Genomic DNA, 13,443 nt, shown 5'->3' with positions numbered 1-13,443 from the left:
TATGTGTGTTGGCAGTGTGTGAACACAACAACTTTACAATACTGAAAAATCCACCTACTCCTGTTTAGTCCCCATCAGAACATGCTGGTCAGAACAGGTGATTTAAGCAATTTTGAGCGTGGCATGGTTGTTGGTGCCAGACGGGCCGGCTGAGTATTTCACAATATGTTCAGTTACTCGGATTTTCACGCACAACCATTTTTAGGGTTTAGCAAGAATGGTGTGAAAAGGGAAAAACATCCAGTATGCGGCAGTCCTGTGAGCGAAAATGCCTTGTTGATGCTAGAGGTCAGAGGAGAATGGGCCAACTGATTCAAGCTGATAGAAGAGCAACTTTGACTGAAATAACCACTCTTTACAACTGAGGTATGCAGCAAAGCATTTGTGAAGCCACAACACGCACAACCTTGAGGCGGATGGGCCACAACAGCAGAAGACGCCACCGGGTACCACTCATCTCCACTACAAATAGGAAAAAAGCCACAATTTGCACAAGCTCACCAAAACTGGAAAGTTGAAGACTGGAAAAATGTTGCCTGGTCTGATGAGTCTCGATTTCTGTTGAGACATTCAGATTGTAGAGTCAGAATTGGGCATATGAGAATGAGAACATGGATCCATCATGCCTTTTTACCACTGTGCAGGCTGCTGTTGGTGGTGTAATTGTGTGGGAGGTGTTTTCTTGGCACACTTTAGGCCCAGTAGTGCCAATTGGGCATCAATTAAATGCTACGGCCTACCTGAGCATTGTTTCTGACCATGTCTATCCCTTTATGACCACCATGTATCCAGCAGGATAATGCACCATGTCACAAAGCTCGAATCATTTCAAATTGGTTTCTTGAACATGACAATCAGTTCACTGTACTAAAATGGCCCCCACAGTCACCAGATCTCAACCCAATAGAGCATATTTGGGATGTGGTGGAACGGGAGCTTTGTGCCCTGGATGTGCATCCCCCAAATCTCCATCAACTGCAAGATGCTATCCTATCAATATGGGCCAACATTTCTAAAGAATGCTTTTAGCACCTTGTTGAATCAATGCCACATAGAATTAAGGCAGTTCTGAAGGCGAAAGGGGGTCAAACACAGTATTAGTATGGTGTTCCTAATAATCCTTTAGGTGAGTGTATATAAATACATCCCTACTGTATACTGCAGCGGTGAACCCCACTTAGCACTAAAACTGGAAATTCTCTGAACACAGTTTCTCAAGGTAAGAAGATTACATGATGAGTTCACACATGTGCAAAGCAGCAGTCGATAACTTGAAAGTCATTTTGTAAAATATAGCCAGCACATTTAGGATTCAGTCCTTCCCTCCTTGTTTCTCCGGTCACAGCTTCTTTCTCTTCCTTCCATCTCTCTCTGCTCATCCCTTCTCATTCTTATTCTTCTCTCCTCCCGATCTTCCTGCATCACTTCACACAGACCCGCACGCTAGCTGTCCAGACACATAATCAATAGAGCGAATGCCAGGGAGAGAACTTCTACATGGATTTCCAATGGGCTGCCACTGGTGTATAGGAAAAAAATTGATAGAGAAAGATAAATGAGTGACATAGCAGCACAAACCACATGCTTACCTTTGACCTTTTACTGTAAAAGGGTCAAACGGTAAACTGTTGTGCTCATTGCTCTTTAGCTGGCAATAGTTTGGAGGAAATGTTGTGAATACTAAAGCAAAAAGTGAAACTGGTATCACCGTCTTGGCACCTAATTTCTTGTTGCTTCGATCTTACATGATTTAGATTTATCGAAGCTGCTTTCCATATAGTGATTGCAAACAGTATTTTAAATTATATATATATATATATATATATATATAATAAAATGTTCTAAAAACAAGTCATTGTCTTGTTTTGTCTGGTGCACCCACAAAAGTAGGTGTTAAGCAGTGCTCCAAAATAATTTCCTCGTGTTAAATTGTAGATGAAGTAGCTTTCTTCTGTCATAGAGGTTTATATATTGTGTTGTTTGGAGCGATTGTTGCCAAACCTCTCCTGTGAGTGTCTTATCTCTCACAGGCTAATGTGGAATAAATGACTCATTAAGGGAGTTTTAATGGTTTTTAATGTAGGTTGTAAGCTGTTGATGAGTTGTATTCCCACCACAAGGCATTTTCTGGGTTGGTGTATGGTTTTGTGAAATTGTGAGTAACATTAGTATCCAAACCGTGCGATCAGATCTTGGTGGGCAAATTATTGTGTGAATTCTTCACAATAACCCTGCAGACATCATATCTGAAATATCACTGAGGCAAGCTGTACTTTCTGTGAATGGGTTTTTATCTACTACTTTTGATATAAGAGAACAGTCACAGAGGAAGGAAAAATAAGGGCAAGCAGATATGATCTACTGTATTAAACCTCTTGATGGGACAATGTGTGACCTCTAAATCCTGCTGCCATATCTGTTTTTACCGCTTTTATACAGTAAAGAAACACAATGACAATATACAATGTTGTACAAAATAATTTTACACTGTCTGAAAAAAAATCCATCTATAGCTGTCACAGAGGCAATACCCTTTTAAAGGCACAATGTGTAGTTTTTTATTAGTCAAAATCAATGTCTTTTTTTCAAAAATATGTCCTCATTGGTGTCAAATGACCTCTGAAAATGATCTGACTTTTCTTGGTAAGCTTATAATTCTCTTTACTTACATTGAACGGGTAAGTCCATGTCGTTCCGCCATATTAAAAAACTATAATAGCAGAGAGGGACAAAAAGCACTAGCCTACTGTAATGCATTTCCACAACGCGTTTTCGTTCAGAACACATAAACTAGCTGAAACGGACAAGGAGTGAGTACATAACGGCTAGTGTAGTTGCAACACGCATTTGGAAAAGCGAGGCGCTAGAGAGCACTATTCCTTTGAATGCAAAATACAATTTCACCACTAGATAGGGGAAAATCCTACTTACTGTCCCTTTAAAAAGTAAACCTTTACACCTACAGAGTTCATATTAGTATCTCAGAGTTAGCCTATACTGTAAAAAAAATCTGTAGAAATTGCAGCTGGGTTGCCGGTAATTTACCGTGGATTTGGATTTGTGTTATTTGCTGGCGACATTTTGTTCAGGGTTAAATAAACATTTAACATTTACGGGTCATTGTCTTTACAGAGTGAAACTGAAAGGGCGGCATCGGGCAAAGCATTCTGGGAAACAAAATCTGAAGCAGAAAACAGAAAAAGGTTTATGATGATTTCTGGTTCCCAGAATGCTTTGCATGAGGCTGTTATTGTATAGTTGTATTCTGTAAAGATAAAGACTTGTTAATATTAAAAATTTATTTAACTTTGAACAAACTCTTGCCAGTAAATAACATAAATTTAAATCTACGGTAAATTACCGGCAACCCAGCTGCAACAAAATTGTAATTTCTACTGATTTTTTTTACAGACATATTGGTACCAGATGTACACTGTAAAAAATTTCTGTAGAAATTACCGTATTACTGGGTATTATTGGCAACTAGCTGCCAACTTACTGTAGATTTTACATTTATGTTATTTACCGGCAACAGTTTGTTCAAAGTTAAATGAACATTAAACATTTTCAGTCTTTATCTTCTACAGTAAGTTACTGGCAACCAGCTGCATAATTACAGCAATTTTTACAGTGAATTGCCCGAATGTGAGATAATTTCTGAGTTTTAGATTTGTGCTAAAAATAAATTTGATGATTGATCCACTCTCATACATGACTGGACATTTGAGAGGTCACATTATTTTTTGTGATGTCAGTTTCAATGGCATTTATGTATTTTTGGTGTACATACAAACATGTTAGGTGTCCCACATTAGGAAGTGTCCCACTTTAGGGCAAATTTACCTTGTAACTAAATGGTGCATTTTAAAATGGTGCATTATAACCTTTTTAAAGGTGACTGGGACTATTTTCTAACCCTTTTTCTGACAGTGTACTGTATTAAAATGGTAGAGTTTAAAACTACAGGTTAGATTTGTTATATTTTAACTTTTATCCATTTCATGTCAGCATTTATACCCAAATTTCACTGTGTTTCAATTAATACAATTGCATATTAATTATTTGATGATTGATTGATTAAACAAGATTGATATTTATATACATGACTGTGATTTTATACAATCCTTGTGTCTGGTGAATATAAGGTGTGATGGCATCCTCATTATAAATTTACAACAGTCTGTGAAATCCAGCATATGTCGGGCTCCCACAGGCTTAACCGGTGCCTTGAAGTGGAACTGCTGAACAAACTGAGCAGGTCTTTTAATCTTAGTAAAAAATGTGCTTTTGCAGTCTTAGCTGGTCTCTGTAATTGTAAAGGGATCTTTATTATTTTCTATCTGACTATATAAGTTCAAATGCTTGGAACACTCTATGCTATATACAGTAACTGCATTGAGCGACGCAGTAACTTTTTTGAGGTCATATTAAAATGCAGAATGTGTTTCAAAGCCTTTCAGATTATTTAATCAATCATTGATGCTTGATGCATTAAGCAGAGTATTCATACTGTTTGAGTGGAAAAAAGTATTGATTGTTTCCTGATTGACCAGTTGCTAATCGGGCTTAAATAACAAATCAATAGAAAATGCAAAAGTAAAAAAAGACTAAAATGAATTATTCAGGCAACCCAGCATGCAATAATGTCAAACTAAGAAAAACAAGGAATTGTATGATGATAAATTCACACTACTGTATGGTATGAAAACCTTTTCAACACAGACTTTAAACGATAATTTTTTTGTTCCAATACTTAGAATGTTCCAAATTTCTCCAGAATAAAAGAGGCATAAGTGCGGCGTGCATTTTTATTTTTATGCAAATCAATTTCTGCCATATTTCTATAGCACAGTATTTGAATTTTAAAGGGAGGTGTTCACAGTAGCACAAGGTCTCAATCTTCTTTCTAGGTCGTTGAGGTTTAAAATATTCATTTTTGATGATGCAGAGGGAAACCCTGCAAAACCGCTAAATAGGTTTTGCATGCTAATGATGGTTAATGTTAGGATCAGTATTGGTTATGCCTCATCACGGTTACCTAAGATTAGTGTGCACTGATGCTAATCACACATTTTAAATAATAATGATCAGTAATTTTTGAGGTGTTATACTTTACCTGAAGGGATGGTTCACCCAAAAATTTAAATTCTAGCATCATTTACTCAGTCTCATGTTGTTCTACCTGTATGAGTTTCTTTATTCTGTTGAACACAAAAGAAGATATTTTGATAAATGATTGTACCCACACAGCTGACAGTACCCATTGACTTCCATAGAAAAACAAATACAGACAGTTTCAGCAGTAACAACATAAACAAGAAGCTTTCGTGAAAAACACAACTTCTGATAAACTCCGCATAAATAACAACAAAGTCATTTTAAAGTAGTTTATTTATATAACAAGCAGAATAAACAACATCGATTACAGAGGAAACCAAAACATGTGTTATTTTCAACGAGGTATTTGTTTAAAAGTTCAGTTAACAACTATAGTCAGACCATTTAACAAGAAACCGGAAATAAAGTTCTGACCAGATGCGTATCACGTCCGATGAAACCGTCTATAGTCAATGGGTACCGTAAACTGTGTGCTTACTTTCATTAAGCATATCAATATATATATTTTTTATGTTCAACAGAATAAAGAAACTTATACATGTTTAGAACAACATGAAGGTGAGTAATTTTTTTTGGGTTGAACTATGTTTTTAGATATATTTTCCTGAATGGGTATATTCTGTAAAATCACTTTGAAATGCATATGTGTAAATGTATGTTTAATTGCCTCCTACAACTCTACATTATTAATGGCATGGTGCTGTGAAGAGACTGACAAGTCTACTATTACTGTGCCTCAAACACCGACACTAAAAAATCACTTTGCTTTGTTGTCCCTCTCACATAATTTAAACCAAAATCCATTATTTACATTTCCATTTATGCATTTGGCAGAAGCTTTTATCCAAAGCAACTTGCATTACATTTTTATCAGTTTTCCCTGGGTTTAAACTCAGCATTTGCTAGTGCAATGCTCTACCACTGAGCTATACAGAAACATTATTATTTATTTGATAAACAACAAATAATTATTTTTTCTTAAACTGGTGAGTAATGCTAACACACATTGTTTGTGTTTTTGTAGCATTGTCCTGTGATATTTGTCAATGTATTTATATCACTCAAATGGTGCCAGTGTTACATTTAACTGAAGCTAATCTTGTATGGCACAAATGTGTTTGTTTTACACTGTTAGAGAGAGAAGAATGGGAATCAGAAAGACAAAGACTGCAACAATGTATTAAATAAATGTAATTAATCTGAAAGGGTAGGTTTGTTTTTGTCATTTATGGGCAAGGAAATAAAGTTTTATTCACCTATAAAAATATATCAATAGTTAGCAGTGAAAAAAATGGCAAGAGACAAATTTTGCATTGATTTTTCCATTGGGTATAATTCCCACATAGTTGATATGGTATGTGTTCTGTCTGGCAAAACACAAGCTGCTCTTTACAGGACAGTCTGCGGGATAAAGATGCATAAAATGTTCCACTTATAATTTTATTAAAACATATTTTAACAAGTCATATGATTATAATGCCAAGATAACGTAGTTAAAATATTGTCTTGTGTAAAATAATTACTTCAATTTTGCTCACTCCATCTTAACATGCTTGACAACGAAACAGTAAAATCAAACTGGGGGGCTTAGATTGTCCTACACTGTATGTACTTAGGGTGCTCCCCAAGGATAAAGGTTGTAAACCCCGCTCTAGAAGTTCAGATGGGTGCATGCACATTTGGTGTCCAAAGTAATTATTTTATAATCATATTTAGTCATTATTAAATGATGATTTTTTATTATTTTAATAATTTGGTACCCGGGTGTGCCTCATACATCTTCAAAAGTGAAGCTGCTGGCTCTGTGATCGCCCCCTGGTGGCTGGCTGCAGTACAAGTCATAAACCCCGCCCTCTCCATGCAAACCAAGCATGCCGCACAAGCCCCGAAAAGCGAAGCCAAAACGTCTCGAACGCCCCCCAATGACTGGTCCCAGCACAGGTCACAAACCCAGCCTCCCCCATGTTATTCAATGGGACTTGAGACCAACTAAACAATTTATTTACACTTCAATTATCTTTTTTCCAAAGCTGGTTTCTGTCATTTACTTTAGTTTTATCATGCTGATGTAAATTCAAGTGTTTGTTTTTAGAATAAGTTTGTTTTTAGTTATTTAATGCTATAAAACGGTGGTGTCACGTCATGATTGACAGCTTTGATATGCGCATTCTGCGAGAGCGAGGGCGGGGCCTTGATTTCGCTGCTTTACTTCCTGCTCACTACTGCGCAGGACTGGTCCCGAAATCGCTACTGCGCAGACTCAAAACCCAAAATGTAAGCGCCGTATCGGGACACTGATGGCTTCACTTTTCACCAATGGGAAAGAGCGAAGAGGCGCCGTCCATCTTTATTTACAGTCTATGATGCAAACGAAGTGGACTTGGGTCAAAATAAAAAAATTACACTTCGAATAACATTTTTCAAAAGATGGTTTTGGTCCTTTAAGGTAGTTGTTATCATGCTGATAAATGTTCAATTGTTCATTTTTGTAATAAGTTTTGATTATAGCTAGTAATTTGATGCTATAGAAATGAGGCGTGTCATTACGATTGACATTTGTGATTGACAGCTTCTCTGAGCTGACTCTCTGAGCTTCGAGGGAAGAGTGAAGATATAACTAACTATTAATTTTCGATTTTTGTGTTATTTCACACCGACAAAATGAGTTGTATTCAACTTACCTTATTTTAGGAAGCCAGACAAATGAGACATTTAAGGGGTGTGGTTGAATTGGGTGCACGTCTCCACGGAAGATTTCTTCTGTGCATGCCCTGGCTACCAACTGATGTTTTTGCGTAACATGTCAGCGCCCATCATAGATATGTACACTAGATGTCGCCTTGGCTATGCCAGTTCATTGGATCAAATGCGTCAAACAGAGCCGCCATCTTGAAACAGGGGAACCCCACATCAGCGTCATTGTAGGCAATGGTAAATGGACTGCATTTATATAGCGCTTTTAACAGACCTATGGCCATCCAAAGTGCTGTACATGTTGCCTCACATTCACCCATTCACTCACACATTCATACACCGTTGGCGGTGTCAGCCATGAAAGGCGCCATCCAGCTTGTCGGGAGCAGCTGGGGTTAGGTGTCTTGCTCAAGGACACCTCGACACTTGGTCCGGTGGAGCCGGGGATTGAACCACCAACCTTCCGGTTTGTAGACAACCTACATGAACCACTGACCCACTGCCGCAATGGTGTAATGGAAGTAAAATCATCAATCGTCATGAATGCGATTTTCTTGGAGTCCAGAAAATTAAAGTTTTGATATTTTGAAAATCTACTTTTTCTAACTACAATGCATAGTGCTAGTAGGTATAACATCAATACACAGCACAAAAGTCTGGCATCGTCCATGAATTCGAAATACAGGTGGAGATAGCAGCGTTACCTAACTACTTCCTATGACAAGACCCCTGTTCCAAGATGGCGGCGGTTTTGACGCATGCTTAGAACCCCAAGGCGACATCTAGTGTATATATCTATGAGCGCCCATCATAGGAAATTTTACGTTCAGTTCAGTACATTACGTCTATGTTGTCATTGATCACAAAATGCTAAAGGTCATAACAATATCAAAATCATGATTTCTTGTTGTCTGAATTAGTCAGTGTCAACTCTGTTACCAAGGTAGAATAACACTGTTGACATTATGTAACTGGCAGTCATACACAGAGAAACACGCACACTCTTTCCCTCTCTATCTCACACACATACATGATTGTCAACATGGTTACACTTCCTTAGTAACAGAGATAGTTTTACACCCACATATATATTTCCCAAAACCAGCCCTACATTACTCAGACATTTTATAAATATACAAATAAGCATGTGACGTGTGTAATAAAAATGTTCACCAATAGATGTTTTTAAACATTACCCTCATCTTCCATTGGTCAGTCCCATCCCAAATTCATACCACTAACATTACTAAACCATACAAGGTCATTGTTGCTATTTAAGTAAATATACACTTTACATTTAACAAATGTTAATGTGTTTTTAACCTGTCTTTCTACCTGAATATCTAGCAGGGATTCCCAGCAGCTCTCCTCTCTCTCTTGTTATCGTCATAACTCAGCGAGCGCTGGCCGCGCTCCAGGCTCAAGGGACGATGACTCCCTTCCCCATGCTGACTCAGTCTGTTTCCTGGCAGGCTCTTCTCTCTCTGGCACCAAGCATCAACAGTTGGACATTTGGAAGCAAAACAGCTTCAGGGCAACAGTAGGGAGCTGAGGACAATGTGACAAATACAGAACTCATATTGAGACACAGATTGTAATTTTACTGAAATGCACATATGTGGAACTCAAATCATGAGGACGAAAGGCACCAAATGATCCTCTAAAGCTGATGGGCAATAGTTTGCAAGAAAATTAAGAATGAAGGGGCAAAGATGAAGACGACGCCAGAGGGTTCAGATCCTTAAGGGCACCCATATATGGGTTTATTTAGTCAGAGACAGCTAAGGTTGAATGAAACAGCGACTAAATGTGTGTTTTCACAGCCAAAAGCACTGCTGTAATTCAATAAGTCCTCCACTGTCTGTTGTATACGCTGCATTCTGATATCATCTACCATATTATTAACAGTTTATTCTGCCAATGTTATCTAATAATATAAGACTTCAACTGAGAACTTATGTAATGTATACACACAGAACTGAATATGTTCTTATGACGTGTACCTTCTGGTGACAATTACTCAAAAAGCAATGTTTATTTTATATGTGGTATACAAAAGACATTTATTTACATTTGTCTCCTTTGCTTTCAATCTTTTTTCTTCACGAGACACATTTTTTTTCTATTCGAGCCTATAAGAGCTTTATGTTTTTTATATGACACAGACATCAAATGAACAAAGCCATCCGTCGAAACCCGTTCTCCAGTTTATGCCCCCTGTTTACCCCCATTCAATCAAAGAAATTGAAGGAGTAATTAGAAAATCTCATTTGCAGCTCGCACATGAGCCTTGAGAGTCGCTCGCTCCTGTGATGAATGGCCACGGCCCTCTCAGGCCAGCGATCGTAATGAACTCCGCAGGCGTGCAATGTGTCAAAGCAATTGATAGCCTTGCTAACTGTCACTCCGCCTGTTCTCTGAGATGTCCCTGGGATGTAATTTTTTCACAGGACTGTGGTGTAACAACTCCTCACATCTTCTCGTCTCCTGCAAGGCATGACTAGACTTGAACTGAACTTCCGTAAACTATTGGAGCAGCGGGCAACCATTTTACTGGAGGCACAAACACCAAGCCAACGCTTTATCATGCATTATTTTTGTGTTCGGTATTAAGATTTATGCTGTTTACATGGTCTGCTAGACTTTTCAAAACCAGATGACATTTAAGTTCTTTCTCAACTTTCCTTGTGATGCATGTCAGATCAAAGCTCATTAATAGTAAAACAACAGCAAGCAGTCTGCTTTCTCTATGTTATAAAAGCAGTGAAAGGATACAGAGAAGAAACACTTGAACATTTACTTTTTTGTGATATGGTAGTGCAACGGTGCAAGTAAATACTATGAAATATAGTGTATCACTTACAGATGCACAGTTTTTTTTTTTCTCAATATTTTAAAGGGAATGAGCTGTGACTGAAGCACAAGAAATGCAAATTTTTGGGGATTTAAAGGGACATTCCCCTTTTTTTGAAAACATGCTCATTTTCCAGCTCCCCTAGTGAAACATTTGATTCATAACGTTTTGGAATCCAATCAGCTGATCTCCAGGTCTGTCGCTAGCACTTTTAGCACAGCACAATCCATTGAATCTGATTAGACCATTAGCATTGCGCTAAAAATAACCAAAGAGTTTCAATATTTTTCATATTTAAAACTTGACTCTGTAGCTACATCGTGTACTAAGACCGACAGAAAATTAAAAGTTGTGATTTTCTAGGCAGATATGGCTAGGAACTATACTTTCAAACTGGCGTAATAATCGGTGACTTTGCTGATGTAACATGGCTGCTGCAGGCGTAGTGATATTACACACTGCTCAAAAATAGTCCACTGCCATTGAAAGTAACCAAGGGTGTGTTAAATCAGCAAAGTCCTTGGCTGTTTCTCAATATGCGTTCTTTAGCGATCTTGCGTCCTTGTGTCCTCGCTCTACGTCATCATAAACCATCGAAATTCAATTCCAATTCTCAAGAACGCAAGTACAGAGGACGCATGAAAATACCCGGATGTGTTCTTGATATCGAGTGCAGACTTACGTGCTGAAATTGCTTTACGCCCCAGAAGTCATTGCGGCAAAACGATGGCGGAGGTCAGGTGACCAACAGGAAGACCGCACACAACTCAATTCTCACAAGTGCGTTCTGTGTTCTCATGACCTTCTGAGTTCGTTCTTCCAAGGTCGCCTGGCAAGATAAATCTCCACGAGAATGCAAGTCCGTTCTTTGCGCTCTTGGAATTGAGAAACAGCCCTTGATTATTATGCCAGAATGAGAGTATAGTCCGTATCTGCCTAGAAAATCGCAACTTTTAATTTTCTGTCGGTCTTAGTACATGATGTTGCAACAGAAGAGTCAAGTTTTAAATAGGAAAAATACTAAAACTCTTTGGTTATGTTTTTGTGCAATGCTAATGGTCTAATCAGAATCAATGGATTGTGCTAAGCTATGTTAAAAGTGCTAGCACCAGACCCGGAGATCAGCTGAATGGATTCCAAAACAGTAAAAATCAAATGTTTAACTCTAGGGGAGCTGGAAAATTAGCATATTTTCAAAAAAGTGGAGTGTCCCTTTAAGACAATGAAAATGCTGGGTTATTTTTTACTCATAATAGGTAAATATTGGCCAGAACACATGCTGGGTCAAAAATGACCCAATGTTGGGTTGTTGTTAAGCAACCACGGGGTAACGCAGCGGTTGGGTTAAAACAACCGAGCATTGGGTTAATTTTAACCCAGCTGTGTGTTCCTTTCAATATTTACCCATTATGTGACAAAAATAACCCAGACATTTTTAGAGTGTAGTTATAATTTATTCCCAAATACTATTGAATGAGCCATTAACTGTTTTTATGTAAATACATATATTTTCACATATTTGTTTACTATATACAGCTGTATATGCAAATCTGTCCATAAGTCTTTTGTCCCAGATTTATATTATTTAAAGATGTACACTTTGACCCTTGACCAAACCAGTCATAAGTAGAATGGGTATATTTGTAGCAATAGCCAAAAATACCAGCCTGATCTCACGAGAAAACTTGCATATTTTACGAGTTGGCTAATTCGTATCAATTCATACAAAGTTAATTGTGCAAAATCGTACGATTCTCATGAAACAACAATAAAAACCGACATCACAGGGGTCATGGCAAATCATAACTTACGAATGTGGTCATATGAATTAATGCGGATTAGCCAACTCGCAAAATATGTACAAATTCTCGTGAGATAGCATTGAAAATACATGTATGGGTCTAAATTAACGATGCCAAAAAGTAAAGATCATGTTCCGTGTAGATAAATTGTACATTTCTAAATATATACAAAAATGTATTAAAGGGGGGTGCATGATCTCTGAAAGACAATTTTGATATTTGAAATCACCTAAACAAACATGCCTACCTCAATAGAATCTGGACCTTCTTTTGATAGACCCACCCCACACATACGCAACCCAGGCAACGATGTCGTTTAGTAGACACGCCCCTTACTGCTGATTGCCTACAAGTGTTTTGGTACTCGGCCCGAAGTGTTTTTCAAAAATCATGCACAACGCCTTTAATCATAGTAATATATGAACAAATTTAAAAGTGATTTTCTCAATAATAAAATTTTTTGCACCCTCAGATTCCTGATTTTCAAATAGTATCTGGGCCCAATATTGTTCTATCATATGAACAAACCATACATCAAAGGAAAGCTTATAAATCTATATTTTAAAAAATTTACCCTTATGACTGGTTTTGTGGTTCAAGGTCTCATACAGTGGTGGCTCACGTTCACAAAATGCACGCAAGACACTCACTTAACAGTAAACTCTGATTATGCATGAGATTATGCGAGTATCTGGCAAACGTGAGCGTCTCTTTTATCATAAACCCTTTAGATGCATCTGCAGCAGGCACTTATTTTGACAAGACACGTGATGCACATAGGATCACTCGACGTGCCAACACATTTTTTGACATTACAAACCACATGACGGGCTACATACAGTATTGTTCAAAATAATAGCAGTACAATGTGACTAACCAGAATAATCAAGGTTTTTAGTATATTTTTTTATTGCTACGTGGCAAACAAGTTACCAGTAGGTTCAGTAGATTCTCAGAAAACAAATGAGACCCAGC

The 13,443-nt window shown here is 37.7% G+C and overlaps 1 long non-coding RNA gene across 1 annotated transcript in view; it reads right to left on the bottom strand.

The window, feature by feature from the left end:
• Positions 1–1,151: 1,151 nt before the first annotated feature.
• Positions 1,152–13,443, bottom strand: part of LOC141369473 (uncharacterized) — a 33,869-nt gene continuing 21,577 nt past the window's right edge. Inside the window, exons 2-3 of the long non-coding RNA XR_012373209.1 lie at positions 9,148–9,360; positions 1,152–1,519 (exon numbers count right to left, since the gene is read on the bottom strand). This is a non-coding gene — a long non-coding RNA (uncharacterized lncRNA). The remainder of the gene's footprint in view (positions 1,520–9,147; positions 9,361–13,443) is intronic.

This window comes from Misgurnus anguillicaudatus, chromosome 14, assembly GCF_027580225.2.
Source record: "Misgurnus anguillicaudatus chromosome 14, ASM2758022v2, whole genome shotgun sequence".
NCBI lineage: Eukaryota > Metazoa > Chordata > Actinopteri > Cypriniformes > Cobitidae > Misgurnus > Misgurnus anguillicaudatus.
This window is presented reverse-complemented; position numbering and strand designations above follow the sequence as displayed.